This window comes from Prionailurus bengalensis, unplaced genomic scaffold (genome assembly GCF_016509475.1).
Source record: "Prionailurus bengalensis isolate Pbe53 unplaced genomic scaffold, Fcat_Pben_1.1_paternal_pri Un_scaffold_58, whole genome shotgun sequence".
Taxonomy (NCBI): domain Eukaryota; kingdom Metazoa; phylum Chordata; class Mammalia; order Carnivora; family Felidae; genus Prionailurus; species Prionailurus bengalensis.
Window position 1 is genome coordinate 40,841 of NW_025091160.1, and position 25,348 is coordinate 66,188.

At 50.9% G+C, this 25,348-nt stretch overlaps 2 long non-coding RNA genes across 4 annotated transcripts; one reads left to right on the forward strand and one right to left on the reverse strand.

Moving 5' to 3' along the window:
• The first annotated feature begins 2,082 nt into the window (after nt 1–2,082).
• LOC122478393 lies at nt 2,083–11,600 on the forward strand. Its single transcript, XR_006295990.1, has 2 exons — nt 2,083–2,214; nt 9,185–11,600. It is a non-coding gene; the product is annotated as an uncharacterized LOC122478393 (long non-coding RNA).
• Nucleotides 11,601–18,541: 6,941 nt separating this feature from the next.
• On the reverse strand, nt 18,542–25,321 carry LOC122478392. 3 transcript variants are annotated; one of them, XR_006295988.1, is made up of 6 exons: nt 25,071–25,321; nt 24,254–24,469; nt 21,947–22,099; nt 20,322–20,457; nt 20,084–20,232; nt 18,542–18,723 (listed from the first exon to the last, which is right to left on the reverse strand). It is a non-coding gene; the product is annotated as an uncharacterized LOC122478392 (long non-coding RNA). The 3 variants fall into 3 exon arrangements; XR_006295989.1 differs by lacking the exon at nt 20,322–20,457 and having other exon boundaries at nt 18,546–18,723; XR_006295987.1 differs by lacking the exons at nt 20,084–20,232; nt 20,322–20,457 and having other exon boundaries at nt 18,558–18,723.
• Nucleotides 25,322–25,348: the final 27 nt, after the last annotated feature.

The following is a 25,348-nucleotide window of genomic DNA, read 5'->3' on the forward strand; positions in this document are numbered from 1 at the left end:
TCTACCCTTTCTTTGATAAAGGCTGAGCGATGCAGACCTCGCACTTTCTGTTGGACCGCTTAGCTCCGGGGACCCCTGGCGTTGACTCAGGAGGGGTGGGACTGGCTGGGCACCTGGCAGTGCCTCCACTGCCTTCACTGGGGTCTCTGTCCCAGGACAGAGGGGAGATTCAGGGGGCTCTGGGCCCTCCATCCAGAACCCAGTCCTTAGAACATAAGCATTCCAGGGGGATGGGCTCTCTGGGGGTGCCTGGCGCACAGTAGGTGCTCAAACAATTTTTAATTACACAAGTAATACCTGCTTCGATCTGATTTTTTTGGTGATTATTTATTCATATAATTGAGAGATAATTCATCCACATGGAACAAAACTGTCTGTACACAAGAGCACCTGGGTGGCCCAGTTGGTTGATCGTCTGACCTTGGCTCAGATCATGATCTCACAGTTTGTGAGTTCGAGCCCCGCGTCGGGCTCTGTGCTGACAGCTCAGAGTCTGGACCCTGCTTCGGATTCTGTGTCTCCCTCTCTCTCTCTCTGCCCCTCCCTGGCTTGCACTCAACAGAATCTCTCTCTCTCTGTCTCAGAAATAAATAAACATTTTTTCAAAATGTCTGTACACAGTACAAAATCAATTCCTCCCTCCTTGTCCCTCTACTTAGAGGGACACTGCTGTGTCTGCTTCCTTCGGGTCCTTCAGGGAAGTTCTGTGTATTTGCTTGTATGTGCTTTATTATTGAGATGCCCCAGCTGCCAAGCCAGTTGCATAAAGCAGTTTCCTTTCCAATCACTGCTTTGAAGTTCCGTATTTGAGCCAATTAAAAGCTCAGTTTGGAGGACATGGTGACCAACGGGCCCTTAAAGGAAGCAGCAGTGTCCTGATGGGAAGCCCTGACCCACCAGGCCTCAGGGGAGCCAGTTCATCATAGCTTCACCATTGTCACCTTGGCTGACTCTGTCCAGATCAGCCCTATTGGGCACATTTATTAGCACCTGTCCAGCACCGGGCCTGGGCTGGATCCTGGGGGACCGCAGCCCCTGCCCCTGGGGAGACAGATACAGGTGGAACTGTCCGTGTGGGGACAGAGAGTGAGTTGTGGGGACTTTCAGCAGGGCCACACTGCCTCCTTGGGGCCATTGGAGATGTTAGCAGGCATTAGGGGGGCCTCAAGGAAAGGTGTCTGGCTGGCAGGGGCCAGAGGTCTAGCTCCGTGCACCGTGTGGGGCAGGCCTGCACAGCCAAGAACCTGCGAATGTCTAACCCCAGATTCACGGGATTGAAAATCCGTGCGTCATTAACCGAGCCTGGGACCTCACTCCATTCGACATCCGAGCTACAAGATGCATTTCATATGATTTTAATATACATTGAGTTTCCCAGGAACACACTGCTCTTCTCACAGTCGAGGGCAGATCAGACTTTGGTATGTTCAGAGCTTTGCCAAGTGCTGTCACCATTCAAAGGATCCCATCATGGAGGGCAGCATCTCCTGTGGCACCGACTGGCCGGCAAGCCCCTGCATCCGTCTGGGTTGGAGCCACCGTTGCCTAGAGAGGCAGGCAGCCGACTTCCTCATTTGCCCTGTGGGACAGCCAGACCCACCGCTATCACACCTGATGCCTGTCACTTCCTTCTGGGTCACTTTGCTCCTTTTCTGTGTTGTTACAGTGAGGGCATTCTGTTGACTTTTGTTTTAAAATATGCATGTAGATAGATCCGTTATTTGTGAGCTCTGTTTCAGAACAGAGAAGGGGGTCGCAGAAGGTTTGGGTTGTAAAAGAGAGGGGTGGACGAGGGCTCCTGGTAATGGAACGGTTGCGTGTTTTGACTGGGAGGGTGGGTATGTGAACCTGCACGTGCGATGGGAGGACATGGAACCAAACGCACACGTGCACACATGGGCACACACACACATGCAGACGCATGCACATGAGTAGGAGTAAAACGGGAAATCTAGGATGATGGACGGTACAACGTCAGTATCCTGGTGGTGATATTGTCCTCTACACGTAGGATTTCTCTCTATTACTTTCAGCAACTACCAGTGAATCTACAGGGGTCTCAAAATAACAGGTTTGACTTTTTAAAAGGGCTGAGGACTGGTGCTAGGTCTGATGGGCTACTACGAGACAGGAAGACCAGCAACCCCCTGTCTTGGTCCTTCCAGGAGAAGCCTGTGTGGTCACTGACCTCTGTCGCCCTCCCCTCCCTGACAGGTGAGACCCCTTGACCTCTCCCCAGCCAGGGGCACGGGGACCTGCTTCCTTCCCTACCCCAGAAAGACAACATAGGCCCCTTTTGCTGCCAGCCGGTGCCTGGTCAGCCCTGGCAAGAAGGTTGAGAGTCTGGAGCTCTCCCTAGAGACCCTAACCCCAAAGCACCCCACCCTCCCAAAGCCTGGGCCCGGCCCCACCTAGAGGCTCCCCCAAGTGGGCCTGTCTGCTCCCCTGTGCCTGTGGACCGTCCACTCCCTCCCGCTCAGCCTCCACCCAGTGCCACCTGTGTGGGTGATAATACAGCCACCTCATTCTTTCTCTGTCCCCTCTGTCCTTCTGTGCCCATTCTCAGGGAGACACAAATCAAACCTTCGTTCAAATGCCATTTGAAAGCAAAAACGTAACCCGGCCAACTAACACAAAAAGGTTAAGGGAATCGAGTGTTTTTGATGAGCCTGTCGTCCTGCAAATTGACTATTCAGTGAATGGGATTTTGGCAAATTGACTTGTCATGGGTTGAGGGAGAGCCAGGACAAGACTGGTGAGGCTGGGGACAGTGGGGCTGAAGCCAGACCGAGTGTGGTGTGGGCTCAGGGCCCGATCCACCTGGGATCTCGGGGGCTGGGCTCCCTGGACAGACCCCAGATGGAGGACTCTGGCCTCCCACTCTCGTCCACCTGACCTTCTGGGGATGAGCTGGGGACACGAGGCCTGGGCTGGAGATGCCCCAAGTCTCCCAGTCTCCGGTCACGCCTGACCTTGTTGGACACTGGTGCATTGGCCTGTCGTCAGAGCGACAAATCATCCAATTGTGACAGGGTCCCACTGGAGCAGCCTCAAAGCTTAGCGGGCAGCCCGTCTGAGTGTGGCTAATTGCAAGATGTTTTATTGGTTTCGGCGGTTCCATTCCTCGTCAAGACGGTCCCGGCATCTGTTTGGAATGGTTAATAAGGGAAGTGATGCATTTTTAATCACCACAGCCCTCACTGAAAATCACAGCCTGTGTCTCGCCACGCTTGCTGGGCCCTGCGATAACACAGAGAGCCTTCCTCACATTTGCTCTCATTATCGAACAAGAGAGAAACACTCGGCTTCACTCTGTTGTCACCCAGATGGCTGCAGGCACCTTCCAAGTCCCTCAATCCCCCATCCTGGGTCAGCTTCAGTCCCCGACAATCTCCAGGGCTGCTGGGTGATCAGGCTGCCTCAGAGGAGCTCCCTGAGACTGGGGCGGGGGGTGGGGGGACAGCAGAGCTGGGAGGGGGCACTGTGTTGGCATTCTCGAGGGCTTTTCCAATATCACCCCCTGCCACAGGGCCCAGCCACCCTCCAAGAAGTTGCTCAGATGGAGCCCCGTATCTGTCACCTGGTGGCAGTGGGGCTTGGGACAGATGGCTTAACCTCTCTGAAGCTCAGTTTCCTTTTCTGTCAAGTGGGGCCAATAATTCCAGCTTTGCAGGGTAGCCGTTGGGATTCAGTGAGGTAATAAAGCACATGGTGGATCTGTGACCTAAAATACTGTTCTCGTCCCCTGCCTTCTCTGGATTCTCACCACACAGAAAGAAGCTTTGGGACACACTGGGGCTTAAGAAACATGGACATCTGGGAAGGGAAGGAAGCCAGGCCGGGGCTGGGGAGCATACTTAACCCAGGAGCCCTTGGGTGGCAAAGGACAGAAACTCGAGTCAGAAGAGATTTGAATGGTTACTATCCGGGCACAGCCCAGGGGTCTGCTTCAGTGTGGCTGGTTCCAGGGGCTCTAATACTCTGCGATCCTGTTTGTCTGCCCCTGGGGTCATGTTCCCCTGTGGGAGTTCTGGTCTCCCATCTCACTGGTCAGCCCTGGGGCTCATGGCCACTCCCAAAATCACCTCCATGGCCTAGGGAAGGCTGTATGCCAGTCAGCTAGCTTCTGTCACTTGGCTGCCTCTGGAGCTGGGCGGGTGGGGTCAGCCCCACCTGACCATGTAGGGGAAGGATTCACTTGTGTGTGTTTGTGGGGGCGGGGCAGTAAACCGAGGCTACAGACAGCCCACTGAGTATATTTGGAAGCAGAGGGCAACATAGGCCAAGCTGGCAGCCTCAGCTGGGTAGTGGGCATATGCACACAGCTGCCAAAGCCACAGGTACACACAAGGATGCCCCCTTCACCCAGGTGGCCGGCCTCTGGCCCCAGCACAGAGCCTGGACTCACTGACCCTGAGTGCCAGGGGCTCTACGGATGGGAGGACAGGGTTTACCCCTGGGTGTATCTACATAAATTCTCCGGACCGCCCCCCACCCCCATGTCGATGCCCGGGACCAGCTGACCTCCCACCCCAGGCTGCCGCACCTCCATCCTTCTTAGCCAAGCTGGGACGTATAAACAAGAAATCATTTTTCTTACCGTTTCATCTTTGCTCTTTTTCCCAGTAGTATGTATTTAAAGAAAAAAAAAAAAAACACACTTTTTTTTATACCTGGGGCACCGTATATTTCCAAAAAAAAAAAAAAAATTGTGTTTCAGATCGACCTCACACCCTTTTTAACCAGCACCTCAGGGAGGGGGAAATCCTGTCTGTGCCTTGTCTCCCTGGAGGGGAGCAGCCTGGGGGAGAGGCAGAGTGAGGGCTGTGGGGCAGGCCTGCCCTGCATCTGTAAATGGGCCATTCCCGAGCCCCTGAGGCCAGAGTGAGGACTCACAGAGATGACTTCTGGCGGCACAAAAGGGTTCTCAGGGGAGAGCAATTTCTCAGCAAGGGTGAGGCCCTCAGATGGCCTGGGTTTCTGCAGCCGGAATGTACAGGGCCCGAGATTCGTCCATGGCGTTTCCCAGGTTAGAGAGCGCTCACTAGGAGGTACCTATGAGGCTCAGAGCCACCAGAGAGGCAGAGCAGGGTCTGGAGGCTCTTCCTTAGATGAAGAGCTCAAGGCTCCAGGAGGCACGTAGCTAGCCTCAAGGGCCCTGTGGGCTGAAGGGGATTCGGGCCTGGGTAGTCCGGGTCCGGGTCCTGCGCTCAGCTGATGTGTTCCCTGGACCAAGTGTGGGTTCCCCCTCCTGTTCTCAGGGCTGCTGCTTCCTCCTGGAGCCTAGGGGTGAGGATCTGCCAACCCCAGAGCTCCACGGGCAGGGTGGGTGTTGCACGGGCCAGACACACAGGGCGTTCTCCCCTCCAGCAGCCTTCCCCAGCCACGCTGTGTGTATGGCTTTGCCTCTGTAGACACGCGCTTAGCCTGTCATCAGGCCTCAGATAGGTATCCTTACCAGGCAGCCCCAGACAGGGACATGAGCCCTGACAGGACAGAGCTCTCCCCCAGGGTCACCTAGCCCATCAGTGGAAAGCCAGGGTGTGGACTCTGGCTTGGGGACAGCAGGGTTGCTCACCCCCTCTCCTAGGGCCACATCTGTCTCACTGACATTGCACACATATCGGGTCATAGGATCTCCGGGCCAGGCCCTTAGGAGCCTTCCAGCCTCCCCCTACTTGCTCCCTCCAGCCACACCCCCCTCCTTTTTGTGTTCTGCAACTATCTCTGTACTGACTGAGGGACCAGAGACCCTGGGGAGCTATGCCCAGGAGGTGGCACTTGAGCCAGGCCTTAGTGACAGGCCAGAGCCTGACGCAGAACAGCTCTCGGTGTTTGTCAGGTGAGAGAAGGATGTCCCACGTTGTCTCCTTCAGCCTGAAGTTTGTTGTCTGTCTCTCTTTCTTTCACCCAGAAAGCGCTGTCCAGAGGGTGCTCCCATGCCAGGCTTGGGCTGGGTGGGGCAGGCATTATGGGAAGTGCCAGAGGTGGTCCGAGGGGGAGGCCAAGGCAGCTCATGGAGCGGAGTGTCTAATGAGGGTCAGCCCGAGGCCGGGGGGTGGGGGGGAGGGGAAGGGGGCGGGGAGGGAGAGGAAGGCATCAAAGGGGTCACAGACTATAGTACTCAGGGGTCTGCGTTGGAGGTCTGGGTGGGTGGCAGTGCTATCACCAAAATGGGCCCCCCCATATGGGAATAGCTGGTAAGAGAGGGGAGCTGGGGGAGGGCCTGGCTGGGTGTTCTGTAGGTTGGAGTCTGGGGAGGTCAGGGGCTGGGTTGGACCCCCACTCTCACCCTCCAGTGGGGACACTGCCTCCATCCACCCACTTGGCTGAGCCACAGAAAGACTCTGCCTGCTACTGCTGCAGCCACCAGCCCACCCCGTGGGCCAAGGACACCCAAGGCCTTCTGCCTGGGCCGTAGCCATCTGCCCAGAGAGTGCTCTGTGTCCCAAGCAGAGACCAGCCATGTGGGGGACAGAGCTGTGATGGCATCTTGCCACCCCTGAAATAGAAGCCCCCACACACTGAGCTGCTTTCCTCCCCAGCCCCTCCATCCCATGAACCGAGGGTGTAGGTTAGGGCTCCCCTTTTATCCAGACACCACCCCCCCTACCCCCACTAAGGCTTCGGGGCCCTCTACAGCCCTTGAGAAGCTTGGGGCACCTGGGTGGCTCAGCCATTAAGTATCGACTCTTGATCTCAGCTCAGGTCTTGATCACAGGGTCATGAGTTCAAGCCCCGAACTGGGCTCCATGCTGGGCTGGAGTGGTGGTACTGGGGGGCTCAGTGGGCCTCCTTCTCCAAGCCAGGCTTCGTTCCTGCAGCAGATGCCTGGCCTGGCCCCGTGCGCCACAAGAGGGACCCTCACCTTGAACGTGCACAGCTGGCTCCCGCCTCAGGCCCTTCCCTTGCTTGTCCATTACACGGAGCCCCGCCCTTCAGAGCCACCGGTCACTTCTTCCTAGGGGCTTTTCTTGGCTGGTGTCTCTCCTGTCTCGTGCAGCTGCTCCTACTTTCTGTACTGGTCCAAGCGGCCTTGTCTGTGCACATATCCTTATCTACTTTTCTTGTGTGCCCCCTCCGTCCACACGGACAGTGATGGGTCTGTCTTATTCACTCCGTATCGTCCTGTGCTCAGAATAATGCCCCCTGATCACATCCTGGAGCCTCTGTTTTCTCATCTGTGAAGTGGAGATAAGGACATCCCACATCGCAGGCTGGCTGTGAGGGTGATGTGAGTCAGTCCTAAGCTCTTAGAGAGCCTGGCCCAAAGTGGGGACTGCATGGTTACTAAGTGGGATGAATGAATCACTGTCCCCAGATGGCCTGACGCACCCCCCCCCCCCACACACACACACACACAGAGTGAAGAACCACTTCTTTAGACAAACACCCTCATGGTGCAGGCAGGGAAACTGAGGCCTAGAGAGGGACTAGATGCCCTGGGGTCTCACCCAGGGCCCCTGCTTGGCCACCCTGATCTCCCTCTCCACACCTCTGCCCAGGGGGCGTTGCAAAGAGACACATCCCACCCCCATCCCACCGCCAGCAGGGAGTTTTCCAGACTCAGGCTGAGCTCCTGGGCAGAACTGCCTGGCAGGACAGAAGGGCACAGAGGCCAGCCTGGAGATAATCGTCTCACTGTGCTGCTGGGCGGTGGGGCCTCAGGCTGACAGGCAAGGCTGTCTGGGGCCCAGAGCCAGGACAGGAAGGCAGAGGGTGGGCGGGCAGGAGCCCTCTGTGGCCTTTTCATAGGGAGGCCCCAGGTGGGGTTTGGGGGACTGGGCGGGACAGCCCGGGCATGAGCCAGCATGGCAACGCTTCACATCCATCTGTTTACAAGGCACCTCCAGTCTGTAAGCTCCCAGGAGCCTCATTAACGGCCTCTGAGGTGGGAAGATCAGCCCCGTTTCATAGATGAGGAAGCAGAGACTGGGGCAGGGTCATTTCGCTTGTGAGACCAGAACTGGGAACCCCAGCCGGTGGGCAAAAAGCCTCACGCCTGAGGGATAAGGGCACCTTCTCTGTGTCTCTGCTTCCATGCCCCCAGAGAGGCACCCTGCTTACTGACTCTGGAGGCCAGTGGTGAGGGGCGAGCCCCAGACCTGGCCCTGGCTGTTAGCTACTTTCTCCCCGACAGCCAGTGGAGGGGTCAGAAGCACAAACCTGGTGCACCATTGGTCACACAGCCTCTGCGGCATGTCTCACGGCTGATTCCTGTGGACCTGGCATCGAGTAAGGGCATTCTGCGTGGGGCACAGTGCCACCCAGCACCTTGAGCTCATCTCTGCCCCAACAGAGAAACTTCTGGAGCCCTGAGATGGCCAAACACTCACCATCACTGCCACCAGAGGTGTGTTGGCCCAACCTCTTGGGTCAGCGTCTGTGTGTACCCAGAGACATCAAAACACTCCCACCCTGTGACCCAGAAATTCCAGGAATGGGTCCTAGAAGAACATCCCAACCTTTGCACAGAGGCCGCATTGATGGGACGGTCCCACAGCTTTGTTTACCAGGAGAGGAGAGATGGACCTAAGCCCAGCGCCCACCTGGGGCGATGAGGAACCCACAGGGGTTCCAGGCAGCTTCCAAAGGGGTGACGTGGAGGGATGTTTGAAGACCTAAAAACATGCTTGAGACAAGTGTGGGGTGAGAGGGTGGATGTATTTTATAGAACAGAATGTATTTCTGTGTAACCAAAAAACATATATATGCCCAGTCACAGGCACACATTTAGAGAAAGGCCCAGCCCAAAAGTACCCTCAAATAGTTACACTGGGTAGTCCCTAGAGAGCTGGGACGGCGGATGATTTTATTTCCTTGTTGTGCTCTGCTGTTATTTCTACAGTTGGTGCAGTGGGCATTTATTGCTTATTTAATGAGAGGGAGTGGGCCCTATAACTGGAGGGGTACGGCCTTCCCCACCCCTTTGGAGACTGACGTAAACTCCACAAATAGGTCCATTCTGGGGCCTGCGACAGTCTGGAGCTGGCTTGCCTCAAGTTCCCTCCTGGGTCATGCCCTCGCCCTAGACATGGACTTAGCCACTCACTGCTCTGTACGAGACAGTAATACCTGTAGAGGCTCCCGTGGGGGGGAGGGGTCCCCTCCTATGCCACGTGGCCTCCAGAGCCTCCTTCTCCCCTCTGTCTCTGCTCTCTGTTTTCTCCCCATTCCTTCTCAGGAACAGACAAACTTCCCCCTCTGGCCTGAGATACAGTAACTCCAAGCCACCTGTAGCAGCCTGGACCCCACCACAGAACTCTGCAGGTAGCCCTTCCAGAAAGCGCAGGCTGCCCAGAATTCTTACAGCAGCGACCATGTTCTTTTTAAAACTGACAGAACTTCCCAAGTTCGGAAGCTCCTAGGGGATTAGCTGGTTGCACATCGAACCCATCCGGGGAGCTTTTAAAAATGAAGGTGCACACAGACATTTCACCAAAGAAGATACGCGGCTGGCAGGTAAACACACGTAACAATAATGGTCAACAACATGGGCCATCAGTGAGATGCACCCCAAAACCACAGTGAGCTCTCGCCCCGTAGCTATGAGAGTGGCTGATGTAAAAAAAAAAAAAAAAAATAGTAGCAGCATGAGACGCTGGCAGGGATGTGGAGAAACCGGACGGCTGCTGCCTCCCTGTTGGGAATGTGAGACGGTCCAGCTGCTCCGGAAGACAGTTTGGCGGTTTCCTTTCAGAGTAAATGCACACTTCTCGTATGACCTAGCTATTGCACTCTTGGGCATTTATTCCAGAGAAATGAAGACTTATGGTCACACAACATCCTGTATCCGAATGGTCATCGTGGTTCTATTCAGAACAGCCCCCAAACTGGAAGGTGCCCAGATGCCCTTCGGGGGGCGAATGGATACTAAAGTGGTGCATCTGTGCCGAGGGGCACGTATTCCGCAGCCGTCAAGAGGCAGGAAGTAATGATGAACTTCCAGGGACACTGAGTGAAAGTCTACGGTTTCGTTTGTATAGCATTCCTGAAAGGGCAAAATGGTGGAGCCCGGGGACAGATTGGTGGCTGTTGGCGGGGAGGGACTGCGGAGGACAGGTGGGCGTGGTTCTGGGGGGGTAGCACCGAGAGCCTGGTGATGGAACAGTTGTGTGATTGATCACGGCGGGCGGGGGACTACCGCAAGCGACCCGGGTGTAAAATTACATGGAGACCCACATGCACGCACACCCATGTGCTCGTCTGGTGAAGTCAGAATAACCTCGGCGGATTTACCTATGTCAGTTTCCTGGTCTGGATGGTGTCTGCAGTTGCACAACGGGTTATGGCTAGAGAAGGCTGGGGATGGGGGTTCATGGGACCTCCCAGGACGTTGTATTTTACAGCTTCCTGTGAAGCTATGGTTTTTTCAAAGGAAAGAATTAGAACAAAGCAAAGGTGCAGAAACACACCCCCAGAGGCTATATGACTTAATTGGTCCGTCTTAGGGCCCAGGCATCCGTACATCAGTGTTTCTCAGAGGCTCCGTTCCTGCTGTACAGCCAAGAATAGACACACTGACCACTTCCTCATTCAGCAGAGGGAAACTGAGGCCAGAGAGGGGAAGGGGTTTTCCCAGGGCCACAGAGCTGCTGCAGGGTGACTGAAGGGGATGGCATCCAGCTGCAAGCGGCCCAAGGTTTTTCCTGCTGCCCCGGGCTGGGACTGAACCAGGCAGTTTGTTTTCACGTAAACTTTTATTAAAATACAGTGTACAGCTTATTGCATTGTCACAAACAACACACTCATGTAATCAGCACCAAGGCCCCAAAACCAAGATGACCCAGGCCCCCTCTAGAACCCCACTCATGATCAAGCCCCCTGGGGCCCCCCTGGGGCCCTGCCAGTCTTGGCCCATCCCCCAGGGGAGCCCTCCCCTGACTTCTTACAACACACAGAGGAGTTTTTCCTGTTCCTGAACTTTGTGTAAATAGTTGGGTGCTGTTTAGAAGCTGTGCCAGGGGAGACTGGAGCATCCAGTTAATTCTGAAGGAAAAGGAAGTGGCCTCCCCAGGAGCCCCATAAAGGAGGGCTGGGGGTGGGGGATTCAGTGGAAGGACTGTCCCGGGGCGGTCTTCCTTGTCCAGGGTGGCCGGAATGGGCTATTTATGCCCTGAGCTAGAACTGGAGACCAGAAGAGGAGCTGGAGCCCTGCCTGGCTGACTGAGAGCCCTGTGTCCATGAACCTGGTCCAGGGTCCCCCAAAGATCCTGGGGCCCCTGAGCAGGGGGAGGTACAGCAGCACCAGTCCTCATGTAGGACTGGTGGCATTGAAGAAACCACCTCTCAGTTTCCCTGCATATAAAATGAGGATTTTATATATGTGAATAACACAAATATCTACTAATGTAGAATCAATGTTAATGTAACACATTAATATTTCACTTCTATACTGTTGGTGTGAGGCATTAATATATTATATATCGTATGTTATATAACATAAGATATATTGAGTAATACGCAAATCTTTTGAATCCTATCTATACTAATGATAGCTGGCATTTATGGAATGCTGATTCTGTATCTGGCATTGTCTTAAGTGCTTTAAATGTATAAACCAATAGGGTGGCTGGGTGGCTCGGTCAGTTAAGCATCCAGATTCGGCTCAGGTCATGATCTCGCGGTTCATAGGTTCAAGCCCTGCATCGGGCTCTGTGCTGACCACCTCATCTCACATCATCCGTGTGAGGTGGAGCTCTTATTATCACCGGAGGAGGAGGTCGAGGCTTCGAGTTTCTGTCGCCCCCAAGGTTGGACTGGGGTGTGAGCTCAGGTGGTTGGTTCCAAAGCCAGGTATGCTCAGCCAGGCAGTCTCTCGTGTTCTCCGAGCACCCTCAACCTTGGCCTGTCCTGCGCGGGCCCAAACCTTTCCTGTTGACCGCTGGGCTGAGCAGCAGACAGTGGTGAGCGGAACGGGCCTCCATCTGTGACTCCAAAGCTGCATGGACCCAGCAGGGTGCATGGCAGAGGCTGGTTCTCCTCTTAGAGCCAGTCCTCACTGGGCTGATGGAGGGTCAGTGAGACAGCAGGAAGGGGACCGCCAAGGGGCTCAGGCCACCGAGGGGACCCCAGGGATAGGCAGAGAGGGTGGGGAGTAGTGGAGAGCCCAAGCAGAGGTCACCACCCGCCACAGGGTTTAGGGTTGGGCCACGGCAGGCCAGGTCAGCCCTGCATGGCTATTAGGGCCCCTCAGTCCTGTGGGGGCAGGTGGTGCTCAACAGACAGTCCCCATCTTCACATGCATACATCAGTGACAGTACTATCTGCTTGGAAAATCTCATGCACCCTTCAACATCTTGGACCCGTGTGTCACAATATAGCAGAGTGTCACTGTACCTCCCTCCTGGGCTCCGGCGAAGACTGAATGAGTTGATCGCCATAAAGTGTTAACCGCAACGCCTCCCTCGTAGCACACAGGAACTGCTCAAAATATACTCATGGTCATTGGGGGAGTGGGAGAGAGAAGGAAGGGAGGGAAGGAGGGAGAGGGGAAAGGAGGAAGGACGGGAGACGGTAGTCTGCGTGGGGGGTCAGGGTGGGCAAAGAAGGCTGCACCAAGGAGTTGACATTTGAGCAAAGTTTTGCAGGGTGAATAGGAGTTTGCTGCGGGATAAAGAGGCAGGGGGTGGAGTGGTGTTCCGGGTATAGAGTGCCTCTGAGCTGCACTGGTAGCGTTTGTAAATTCCTTGTGCCTCATGAGGTTTATGCAAGGGTTAGATGAGAAATGCACCTGGCACTAGGGGGCTCTCGTACTGGTATCTCCTCACCTGACTGGAGAGGCCAGTCACTGGGCGACAGGCGTTGAGGGCCGGGTCCCCTTGTCTGGACTAGGGGCTTCCCAAAGGTAGGAATTGCTGGCCTCTGCCAGTGAGGGTCCTGGCGTGGCAGGGAGGTGAGGCCTGCCTCGCCAGCCCCACCCTCTCTCCCACCCAGAAAAGCCATCGCTCACTGGGGCAGGCACAGGACAGCAAACAGTCTGGGACAGTGACGGGGTGGCATCCTGACACCGTCCTTTACGTCCCCTTTTCTCGTTGGGCTCTGGCAAGGCGCTGTTGACACAGGCACAGTGCAAGGCCCTGGGGCGGCTCTGTCTCCAGGGGGGAGGGAAGCTTGTCCTTGGCCTCTTCAGCCAGGGATGGAGAAGGAGGCGGAGCCTGGGGCAGGGCTTGGTTCTGGGGAAGCTAATCTGCTGAATACGGGACCCAGCAAACCAGCGATGCTTCCGTTGGACCGGAAGTGGGGATGTGGAAGGGGCGGGGGGGTCAGCCTCCAGCAGGGAGAGTTTCCATCAAGGCTGTGGTAAGGACAAGTAGGTAAACCGAGGCCGAAGTTCGGATGACCCGTGGTAAGCACCCAGCATTGGCTCAGAATGGCAAAGCCCAAGCACCAAGCACAGGCCCACGGGAAGCAGGGGACCTGGGCTTCTGAGACATTGGGTGGGGGAGAGGTGTGCAGGGGACCCCAGTGGGGAGAGGTGGTGTCCCATGAGGAAAGGCGGCCTGGCGTGGGAGGAGAGGTGGAGTCCAGGGACAGTGCCTCCACAGCTGTGTCGGCTGTCATAGCAGCCGCTGCCTGGAAAGGCAGGGACAGGGCAGGGGGAGCCAGGCCACCGAGTAGTGACAGGCACACCCTAAGACCCCAAAGGCCTCAGACACTGGCCATGCCACCGTGCGTAGCAAACAGAGGCTCCTGTTTCTTTCTCCACAGTCATTTCACATCCATTACTTCCCCCTGTGAGTGACTTACTGTTACTTACCATCCTTTTGCAAATGTGGAAACTGAGGCACAGAGGGGTGCAGGGACTTGTACCAAATCCATGGTGAGTCAAGGGTGGAACGGGCCCTGACCTCAGGTTGGGCTGTCTCTGGGGCCAGATCCAAAGCTGGACATCAAGTCTCTTTGCGGGCCTCTGGGCTCTGGGCATGGAGATCGTAGGCCTGGCCTGTGGTCTGCAAGGACTCGGCCGGGAGGCCTCTTTGGGGACAGAACACAGTGGTCCCAGGCCGGACAGACCTGAGTCCCAATCCCAGCCCAGCCTCTCAGAGCTGTTAGACTCTGTGCATGGTGCTAACCCCTCTGAGCCTCAGTTTCCTCACCCACAATGGGGGCTAAGAGGCTGCCTTGCAGGTTGCTGTGGGACCTCAGGCAGGGCCCCCTCCTCTCATCTGACTGCACCCACCTGCCCTTAGTGGAGCCAAAAATGTCCAGGGCACACAAGGCCCTGCCTTTGGGGAGGGACACCCAAAAGGCAGTGAACAAGCACACAGATAAATGGCTTAGCCCTTTTTACCTAGGGCTCTGAAAGAAATAAAACTGAGTGATGAGTGGAGAGCATAAGGGGCTGGGGCCACTATAGACACCAAGGAAAGGCCTCTCTGGCAAGTGAGTGATGGGGACTGAGCATCCTAAGTAAAGGGAACAAGTGCAAAGGCCCTGGGGCAGGAACATGTTGCAGGAACAAGCAAGGAGGCAGGTTGGTTGGAGGTGTGTCCACGGGGGCAAGGAGTGTATTGTGGCCTTGGGCAGTGTTCACAGCAGGACCTGGGGTCAAATCTGGCTCTGCTCGCCGGCTGAGAATCCTGAACAAGCGACTTCTGTAAAAAGGGGTAGGATGAGATGAGGGTGCAGACGCAGGGGCCAGCTTCTGTGTGGCAAGGGTTTGTCAGTGGCGGGGGTGGGGGGGGGCCCATGAGCAGAGCTGCACACTAGCAGGCCAAGGCCCCAGTTGGGTCTCTGACTACAAAGAGCCTCGGCCTGGGAGACTCCCTGGGGGACCTCGGGCCTTGGCTTCCCCAGCGAACAGAGAGCAGCTGGACTTGATGCTGCTAAAGATGCTTTGTAACTGAGCTCTCTGAGCGGGGCTGTGGGAGAGAGACAGAGGGCGACAAAGCACATGGTTTCTTGCATGTGGGCACCAAACCCTTCCCGGGGCTGCTCACCCACCCCAGGACCTGTCCTGGGACCACCCAGTGTGGCCTGAGCCGGCACGGCCCCCGGGAGCATTTGTTGTGTGTCGGGGGTCACCGGTAACCCTGTCTCACTTCTGTCACCCTCAGGAGTTCCCTGGAGACCAGAAGCAGCCTGTCCACTGACCGCTACGGGTACCGTCGCTCCCTCCACTCTGGGCCCACTGTTCCCATCGGCGCCACGGGAGGGCCCCAAGAGGCATCAAGGGAAATTAGTCCCCCCATTGGGCCCTCAAACTCCCCCAGGGACCAGCAGTACTGCTGACACATCCCCTGAGGACTAGTCCAGCTAGGAATGGTCCCTCAGGGGCTTGGCTAAGGGTTCCTCTGAGAACCAAGGCTGGTGGTCCCTCTGAGGGCCAGCCCTCAGCTGCCCGTTCCCATGACGCCCAGGCTGCAGCCCAGGGGCCAAGCTGACGCTTCCAGTTGGTTTCCCGATCGCGGTTCGTGGAAGCTGGGGTGTCTGAGGACCTCTGCCTTCACATGGCTTTTGGATCTTGTCGTTTCTACGAGATGTCTTCAGAAGGAGGCATTGTCTAACGTTACAAGAAGGGGCCAGAGACTGAGGCACACAGGAAGGTCCCCTGGATCGGAGGTCAGCCGATCTCTGCTCACGGGCTGGGGCCACAAAAGACCAGGAAGGGGCAGCTAGCTGGCCCCAGTGCGGTGCTGGCACGGGGAGCCACGTCCAGTGTAGCGGCGTGAGTCGGGGAGGGGTGGACTGGGCCACGCCGACTGGAAATAGGTGCGTCCCTCTCTGTGGGTGGGAGATGTGCCATTGCCAGGAAAGGGCATATACCCGGGGAGGAGCCACAGGGCTGGATGTGGCCAGACGTGCCCAGCCGGGGAGGGTGAGGCTGAGGGCCCAGCGGAGCTGAGTCGCACCAAGGGGCCCGAACAGCCGAAAGCAGGCCCAGTGGTCGTGAGCCCCCTGCACTGGCGACACGACACGGCCTGGGCCCCCTGTGCAGGGGGCGGGTCTGGTAGTTGCTCCCCTGGGACAAGACAGTCATGGCCACCAGCTCTGAGACCCTAAAGCTGCCTGAGGCTGTGAGAAGGGCAGAGGGGTGCTTTCCTGAGCCAGCGAGGGGCTGGCGGCTGCCGGCACACTCCGATAACCCTGTAGGGGGACGCTCCACGGCCACAGCCACACGTGACGCTAACAGGTTTTTTTCACCCTTAGAGTAGTCTTTAGTTATTTGAAAGACAGCTGGGATTCACCCCCATTTTCCTGGTTCTAGAGTCTTCAGGCCCAAGCTTGTGCAGGTGTCTACATGTGTGTAGAATCATGGCATCCTTTTAGGGCCTCATCTATCAAAACCTTTGGACGAGCTATTCTTCCTGTCAAAAACTTTGGGAAACACGCCTCTTATTTCCCATAGCTGCCATGCAACATCCTAGAAGGATCTCCTCCTCCAACATCAACTTCTGCATCTAAACAGGAGTTCTGTGGTCCTTCTTTACAGCATTATGAAATCTTTCTTGAAGGCCAGGATGGTACTTTCCTTCTAAGGGCTCATCGATCGATTCCAGGATTTTTCTAGAGATCATGACAACAGGACAACTAAATTGCCATCTGTCATTAGACTGAGTTCCCACCAGGGCATCCCAAGACGACCCAAATCGTTTCAAATATTTCAGCCCATCTGTTTTTTTTTTCTCAATTAAACCTGCTGAAACCACAGTCTTAGGTTTCTTTTACATCCAAGGCTCCTGCCTATCAACTCGTGCCAAGAAGGTAGTTTGTCTTCATGTGACAAATCGTCTAATTATCCCCAAACCCACTGCTCTGTGATGCCAGCATGTGTGAATTTACTACAACCTATATATATTTGAACTTCTATGTGCTAGTCATGGTATCAGACAGAAGAGGTATTTACAAGGAGCAAAACCAACATTGTCATGCCCTGGTAGAACTCTGTCTACAGAGAGGGGAGAGATTCATAAAATAACCACTCAAATACAGAATTCCGAATTGGGATAGACGCTATGAAATGCAAGAGCACAACAGAACAGGGGGACCCCACAGAGGCCTGAGGTTGCAGGTTGGTGTGGGGGTGGGGCGGATGTACTCTGGATACCCAGCACGGTTCTTCTCAGTCAAGGACATTTGAGGTCAATTTGGAGAATGAACAAGCAAATATCAGCCTGGTATCTCCATCTACCACCTCCATCAGAGCCTAAGTCAACCCCAAAGTCCCTAATCTTCTCACACCGACTCCCCCATTGTAGTAAATAACTCTGGGCATCCACTCACTTCGTACCTCTCCCACCCTAATCCTGGTCACCATTATCATTGACCTAAAGTGACTTAGCCACCTCCTCACTGATGTCTCTGCCTCCCTTTTTACCCACATACAGCCCGTTCCTTGTAATTAGACACATATCTGTAAAATAAAACGTATCACTTCATCCATCTGTATAACATCTGACAATATCTCATTTGTCTCAGTGGACAGAACTTTATACAACGTGGCCCCCACTTCATCCTCTGATTTCATACCCTACAACCCAAGGATGTCCTCCCCGCAACCATGTGCACTTCTTCACAGAATAATCTAGCCTTGTTTGGGATCTGGATACATCTCGCCCATCTGGAAAGTGGGGTCTTTTCTCTTCTCCCTCATTTGCACACAGCTTGCTCCTTTCAGACCTTCACATACCAGCTTCTCAGAGCTTTCCATGACCACCTACTCTGAACCACCAGACACCGTCCATAATACCTCTCAGTGTTCATTATCTGGATATATCCCTCATAACCCTTAGAACAGTCTTGTCTGCCGTATCTCTTCCTGCTGTAAGGATGCAAGTTCCTTAAGAACAGACAACTCAGTAGTCTTACCAATGTATACCCAAGATGTGTAATGGGCACTCATTAAGTGCTTTTTTGGACTGAATGAACAAGAACTAAGTATGAAGCACAAGTGAGGATAATGTAATAGCACCATCCCCTTGAAGGGATGCCAGAAGGCTGTGTAGCCTTAGTGGTTCCAAGTAGCCATGGTTTGGATTCCAGTATAAAAATACAAGCTGTTTTTTTTAAAAAATATTTATAAGTTCTTTCCATTTGCTACAGATATCTGTAATTCCTTTCTCTCATCTGCCAAAGCTAGAAAACTAATCTCGTCAACTAGCGTATCTTTGTGCACCAAGCTAAGTTTACTTAGGTTTTTCTGAACAGAGATTGAGGAATCCATGAGTTCTGCGATTCCACACACAGCTGACATCTTTCCAGGTGGTAATTGGTCATTTGTTTCTTCTTTTCAAACCAAATTCTATAGGGCTCAAACTTCTATATAAGGAAAGTGTTCACATATGAAGTCTTGCCATATTTTCTACCCAATGTTCCATCAACATGTTTCAAACTACCATGGCCTCCTCTTAGGCCCACGGGAGAGGCCATATTGGAGCCATTCTAATCATGTGACATTACCCTATATATGAGGTACTCGAATGCATGGATAATAGATCTGTCAAGTTACAATACCACTAAGGAGAAATTTTATAATAGATTATATATATGTTATAGGTTAATAGATGATGTTATATTATTAGAATCTAACATACTATGAGACATATATTTGACTACATAATAAGAACAAAATGAGATTTAAATACGTTGAAAGACAGGAGATTTCCTACCTCCTTCTGGTAGTCTACAAAGGTGATTTCCTCACCACCTGATTTCTTAAACGTACTTCTGGGAGTCTCCTCCCAATTAATAGTATCCACTCGATAGGTTCTATTGTTATACCTGTGGAATGGTCACAACACCTAGTATTATTCCCAACATATTTATGGCATGGGATCATGTAAGAAGTGAGAAGCTTTAAATCCTACAAGAAATTTCAGGATATATCCACTTTAGTAAATTCATATGACATATAATTCACCTATGTAAGGCTACAATCCAATGGTTTCAGTATATTCACAGAGTTGTAAATCCTATACATTTGCCTACCCACCCTATTTCACATGAATTGAATGATACAGTATGTGACCTTTCCTGACAGCCTTCTTCCACTTCGTGTACTACTTTTCAAGGTTTATCTATGCTGTAGCATGATTGGTATTTCATTCCTTTTTGTTGCCAAATGACACACTATTTTATGGATATACATTTTTATTTTTCCATTTGTCAGCTGATGAACATTTGAGTTGTTAACACCTTTGAGCTATTATGAAAAATGAGATTATGGACATTCATGTATCAATTCTGGTAGGCATTGGTGTTCATTTCTCTTGGGTATAAAACTAGGAATAAATTGCTGACTCATATGGTGACACTATATTTAGCATATTGAGAAGGGCCATCCTGTTTTCCAAAGAGACCACACCATTTTTACTTCTACCAGCAGTATTTGACGGGTGGTTCCAACTTTTTCACATCCTTGCTAACACTTAATCTCTGCCTTTTCAAATTTAGCCATCATACTATGAAGGGGTATTTCACTGTGGTTTGACTTTGCATTTCCCTGATGGCCAATAATATTGAGTATCTTTTCATGTGATTATTGGCCATTTGTATATTTTCTTTGGAAGCCTGTCTATTCAGATCCTTTGCCCATTTTTTGAAAGTTGGGTTAAAGAAATAAGTGAAAGTTAGGTTCTCTTTTCATTATTCACTTGTAAACATTTCTTACATATGGAGAAGCAAGTTGTTCCGGAGATATGTGATTTCAAACGTTCTCTCATTCTGTTCCTTTTTTTTTTCTTTCTTTTTCTTAACTTTAAATTTTTTGTAACGTTTATTTATTGTTGAGACAGAGAGAGACAGAGCATGAACAGGGGAGGGGCAGAGAGAGAGGAAGACACAGAATCTGAAGCAGGCTCCAGGCTCCTTGCCATCAGCCCAGAGCCCGACGCGGACTGCGACATCGTGACCTGAGTTGAAGTCGGACGCTTAACCGACTGAGCCACCCAGGCGCCCCCCCCCCTTTTTTTTTTTACTTCAAAGAAAGAAAGTTTTCAATTTGGTGAAGTCCAATTTATGTTTTCCTTCTGTCATCCCTTCTCTGTTGGCATTTTATTTTATAAGGTTTTCTCTAAGCCAAAGTCAAGAAAATTTACTCCTAGATTTCCTTCTAGGAATTTTATAGAGTTTTAACGCTTACCTTTAGGTCTATTTTTAGTTAATTTGGGGGATAAATTGGAGTTAATTTTGTATCTTCTGTGAGGAATGGCCAGGTGGATATCCAGTGGTCCCAGCAATATTTGAGGAAACGAGTATTCCTTCCCCAAGAAAGCGGTCTTGAAACTCTTGCTGAAAAAAAAATCAATGGACTATAAATGTGAGGGTTAACTCCAGAATTCCCAATTCTATTCCATTGATTTTTAGGTCTATCGTCATACCAGTATCCCACTGTCCTGATTCCGAGAGCTTTGACGTAAATTTTGAAATTGGGAAGCAAGAATAAAGTCGAGGACTCCTAAGATGATGCTGGCCAAGCAGCTTTACATCCACGCTCTTCAGCTTAAAATGTCTGGTCTAGAAGAAGATTAAAAGTAAAACACTTCCGTCAAGTGGACATTTGCGAATGGATGATAATTAAGCCCTGATTTTTAAAAATAGTTAGACACAAAGCAAGAGAAATGAAATTTGGAAGGAGCATATTCTGTTACATGTGAGAGCAGGTTCAGAGCAGGTGACTGGATCAACATCAGGAATCACAAGAGCAGCAAAATCTACAACTGAATCTTATCTCTCTCTCATGCTGTAGAGCCAGATGAGGAAAGCGTGGATGGATTCTCACCATTCCCATGCTATTTCTGCCTCTGACCTTTATGTTTATTGATTCGAAAACTGTAGGACCATCTCTTATGGGGGGAAAAGGTTCTCAAAGAGATTGGATAGGTTTGTAAAAAGCAGACTCACAGGACACCTGTGTGGCGCAGTTGGTCAAGTGTCCGACTTCAGCTCAGGTCATGATCTCATGGTTCGTGGGTTCGAGCCCCACATCAGACTCTGTGCTGACAGTGCAGAGCCTGGAGCCTGCTTCAGATTCTGTGTCTCCCTCTCTGTCTCTGTCTCTGTCTCTCTCTCTGCCCCTCCCCCACACTCTCTCTGCTTCTCTCAAAAAAAATAATAAACATTAAAAAAGTTAATGAACACAGATGTAAAAACAATTGATCCAACTAATTCTTTAAAATTTCCATAGCATCTTTCCTTTGGGATTTGTTATCAACATGCATTATTAGATCAAGCAGTTTGCATTCGGAGCAGTTTGTGGTTCACATCAGCACAGAGGGTAATGCTGGTTTCATACTCAAGAATAGAAGCACTATATCCAGGCCAGATTACCAGCCTGCAAACAGAAGACATTAGATGTAAGGGTCAAAGTCCAAGCTCTGAACAAGGAAGCAAGCGTCCCAGGGTTGGAACTTGGGGTCTAAAATTGGTGCTTAGGAGTCAAGCAGTTTCAATTTCTTATTTCCAGTAAGAACTGATCTTTTGAAGGACCTTTCCAATAGAGATTTACCTGATGGGCTAGTTATAACTCTTACACTCTCTTTGTTAAACCATATTGTTACCACCCACAGGCTCACACACCTATAGCCACACACATGCGTATGTATGTATGTATGTGAGAATATATAGGATATAGGTGTATAAAGTATAAACATATACACAATATATATACATACATACATACATACATACATGTAGCTATAATTACTATGATTGAAAGTATTTAAGAGAAATTTATTATCCAAATTTGAGAAGATTTAGACTTCTTATGAGGTTTATATAACTACCGAATACCTCAAGGTTTATGCTTATCATTCTAGGACTGTAAGAGTGAATCTTTTCACTTCGTTTCAAATTTACATGAAATTCTAACTGAATCGTTCATGGCCAGTGGGTACCACTGAAAAGACCATCACTTATAAATCCTACTGCTTCAAATGAGAGTCACTTTCTCAAATGCTTCTATGGTCAGGTCTGTAGAATGTGAGGCTTTCCACTGTGTACTTACGATTGAGGAACTCCGTGGCCTCATTCTCGTTGTAATAGTTGCGACCAACTTGCTTCAAATCCATCATCTTCAAAATTCTAGAAATTGGAAGAATGGATTTCGTGGCAACCGCAGTGAATATTATTAAGATTTACTAACAAACACGGAGATACACTGGGGCGAAGAAATCGATCAGTGACTTTGTTTTACAAACGATTAACAGGAAGTGCCTGATACAACAAGGAAATGACATTGTAAGGTAGATATTAAGGCCCCTTGAACCTCCATTTTTCCCTCCTTTACATAATCTACAACAAAGGGTCATGGGAAGGTCATCAGAAGGTCCTTCATCCCCAGAAATGAACTGAAACCTCTTTTGCAGACTACGTGCCTCTAATTTTCGTTTTCACTATTTGTGCATCACCGTAAGTGTAGACCACCAAACAAATGTAGGGGTGCCTGCGCCAGACTTTGGCTCAGGGCATGATCTTGCACTGAGGGCTCAAGCCCCGCACTGGGCTCTGTGCTGACAGCTCGGAGCCTGGATCCTGCTTCAGATTTTGTGTCTCCCTCTCTCTGCCCCTCCCCTGCTTGTGCTCTTTCTCTCTCTCTTACAAAAATAAAAAAAACATTAAGAAAAGAAAACAAATGCACATTTACTCCAGGAGAAAGAGGCATCGCTGTGCACAGTTGACATCTGCCCCTCCCTCGACAGGGAGCAGGCATGGGATGTGGGGGTAGGCAGGAAGAACAATGTCAACAATAAGCCACAGAACTCAAGCACATCTAGGTGAGGTTCCAGTGCCGATGCATCTCAAAGATCGCTTGCCCTCCCAGAACATGAGGAGACCTCGAGAACACAAATTCTAGGACCAAACAGCTATGTACAGTGCCACTGACACACTAACATACAACCAAATCTCAAGCAAATGAAATCTCACAAACACACTTGCTAGAGAGAGTGTTGTAATAACGTAAGCAGTCCAGTGAGGTGGGTTTGAGTCACTGAAGAATTCAGTGATGACCTTCACAATCTTGTTGCCCCACCGGCTGACCAGTTCTGTTTTCTGAGGTAAAGAAACAACAAAAAGGTCTAGTGCTCCTTCCAAGGAGAGGACGCTCATTACTGGACCACAAATCAACAGGTCACTTGGGTGTCTGGCAGGAGCAATCTTAACCCCCAGAGACACAGGCAGGTAGAATATACGATTTAGGAGACCCAAATGAGGGTCCAAGTTGAATATTTACAATGATTTTTTTTTAACTTAAGCTCCTGTAAATTATGCACTTGCTAACTAAATACAGGAGTTTATTGAAGTGGGGTGTCTGGGTGGCTCAGTCGGTGAAATGTCTGACTTCAGCTCCGATCATGATCTCACATTTTATGGGCTCTAGCCCTATATCGGGCTTTGTGCTGACAGCTCAGAGCCTGGCGCCAGCTTCAGATTCTGTGTCTCCCTCTCTCTCTGCCCCTCCCCGGCTCACACTCTGCCTCTCTCTCTCTCTCTCTCTCTCTCTCTCTCTCAAAAATAAACGTTTAAAAAAATAGTTTTTAAAGTTTATTGAAGAGGGTCGGCTGGGTGGCTCAGTCAGTTAAGCCTCTGACTCTTGATTTCAGCTCAGGTTATGATCTCACGGTTCAGGGGTTTGAGCCCCACTTCAGGCTCTGTGCTGTGTCAAACCTGCTTAAGATTCTTTCTCTCTGCCCCTCCCCCAATTGCTCACTCTCAAAAATATTAAATTAAGGAAAAGAAATGGAATATTAAGTCCTTCCAGTTCTGTGTGTGTATGCGTGTGTGTGTGTGTGTGTGAAGATTTGGAACAAGAAATAAAAACTTTTTCAATACTTCGTTAGCATTTGAGCCCTATTTGCCATTGGAAAGGTAAAAAATATATATTTTGTTCTTAAATTCATTTTAACCACAAAAATGAGGCATGAGGGAACATCAGTGATAGCCAAACACGGCATGTGGGTTTTGTTACAAATCCTATGGGCAAGAGATCGAGAGGTGTCCATGAACCATTGTATGAAAAAGGTATATTTGCTATAATACAGGGAGAATGTGAGAGAAAGAAAGAACAAAGGTCAAGAAAATGTCCACTAACAGGAGTGCCTGCATGGCTCAGTTGGTTAAGTGCCCAACTCTTGACTTCAGCACAGGTCATGATCTTGTGGTTTGTGGGTTCAAGCCCTGTGGCCCTGCACAATCAGTGCAGAGCCTGCTTGGGATTCTCTCGCCCTTGCTCTCTGCTCCTCCCCTACATGTGCTTTCTCTCTCTCAAAATAAGTCAATAAACTTAAAGAAAATGTCCAATCACATTACTTACCCTGCTTTTGTAGTTTATGAGGCAGTAATAAAGAGTTCCCATCTAATGTGGGACACTCTCCAATTACATGTTTATGCTGGCAGAGCAAATCTGTACGAACTTTTCCATCTTCAACCTCTGGCATGTAATCAATGTTGTACTTATACGTGAGGAGTTGAGGGCGAGAGGTCACTCGGAAATGGTTGGTGAATAGCTTCACCACTCTACCTTGCATTCCTGCAAAAACCGAGGCACATGTCAATAATGAAACAAGTTGACCAATCGCTCCCAAAACAATGGAGACACCACAATCTTGAGAGCTTAAGTTAGGTCAAACCAAGACATGAACAAGTAACGTACACTTATACACACCTGATGCCCAGACTATGTACCGGCCTTTTAGAGGACTCCTCACACAAACATACATTTAGAGTTAAAACAGGAGATTAAAATATTAAATTAACAGTAACAAGAGATCAAAAGAAAACCTCTTGTAACACAAAGCTTCCAAAAGGGGAGGGCGAGTGGGGAGCCACTGTTTGTAATAGTGTTTAGCATTCAAAAAAAAAAAAAAAGGCTCAGCACAACCAAAGAACTGGGTCATTTGATTTTAGTTGCTATAAAAGGAAAAGGAAAAGAAAACTGGCAAGTACATCCAGGTCCCTAAAATAGGTCTCTATTTCTGCAAAGGTGGAGGTTATTACAACATGAGAGGGTGGGAAGGTACCTCTACTCACAGTGATGGGGTGAAGCTCTAAGATTCTCAAACACAAAGGAACCTCAGAACAAGATCAACACGAACAATTCCCTAACGCTAGGTTGTTAAAGGCCACCACACCTGTTGTGGAGTCTTTCACATGTTCCAAGTACTGTCGGGTATTCACCACCTGGTCTTGAAAAATGGCTCCAAGAACCCTTTTCCCCTTCAGCGACAGTGCCTGCAATCCAGCCCCCCGCTGAAGTTCCTCTGCACAGAAACAAATGCAAAAACCATGAATTTTATAGGATAAAAAACAAATGGAAACGTAAACAAAGGACAATGTTAAGTACAACTTAAGTTGAGGTGGTTGGAGGTAGAAAAGAGGGTTGTCAAAGGATCCAAACAACAGTAGTTCG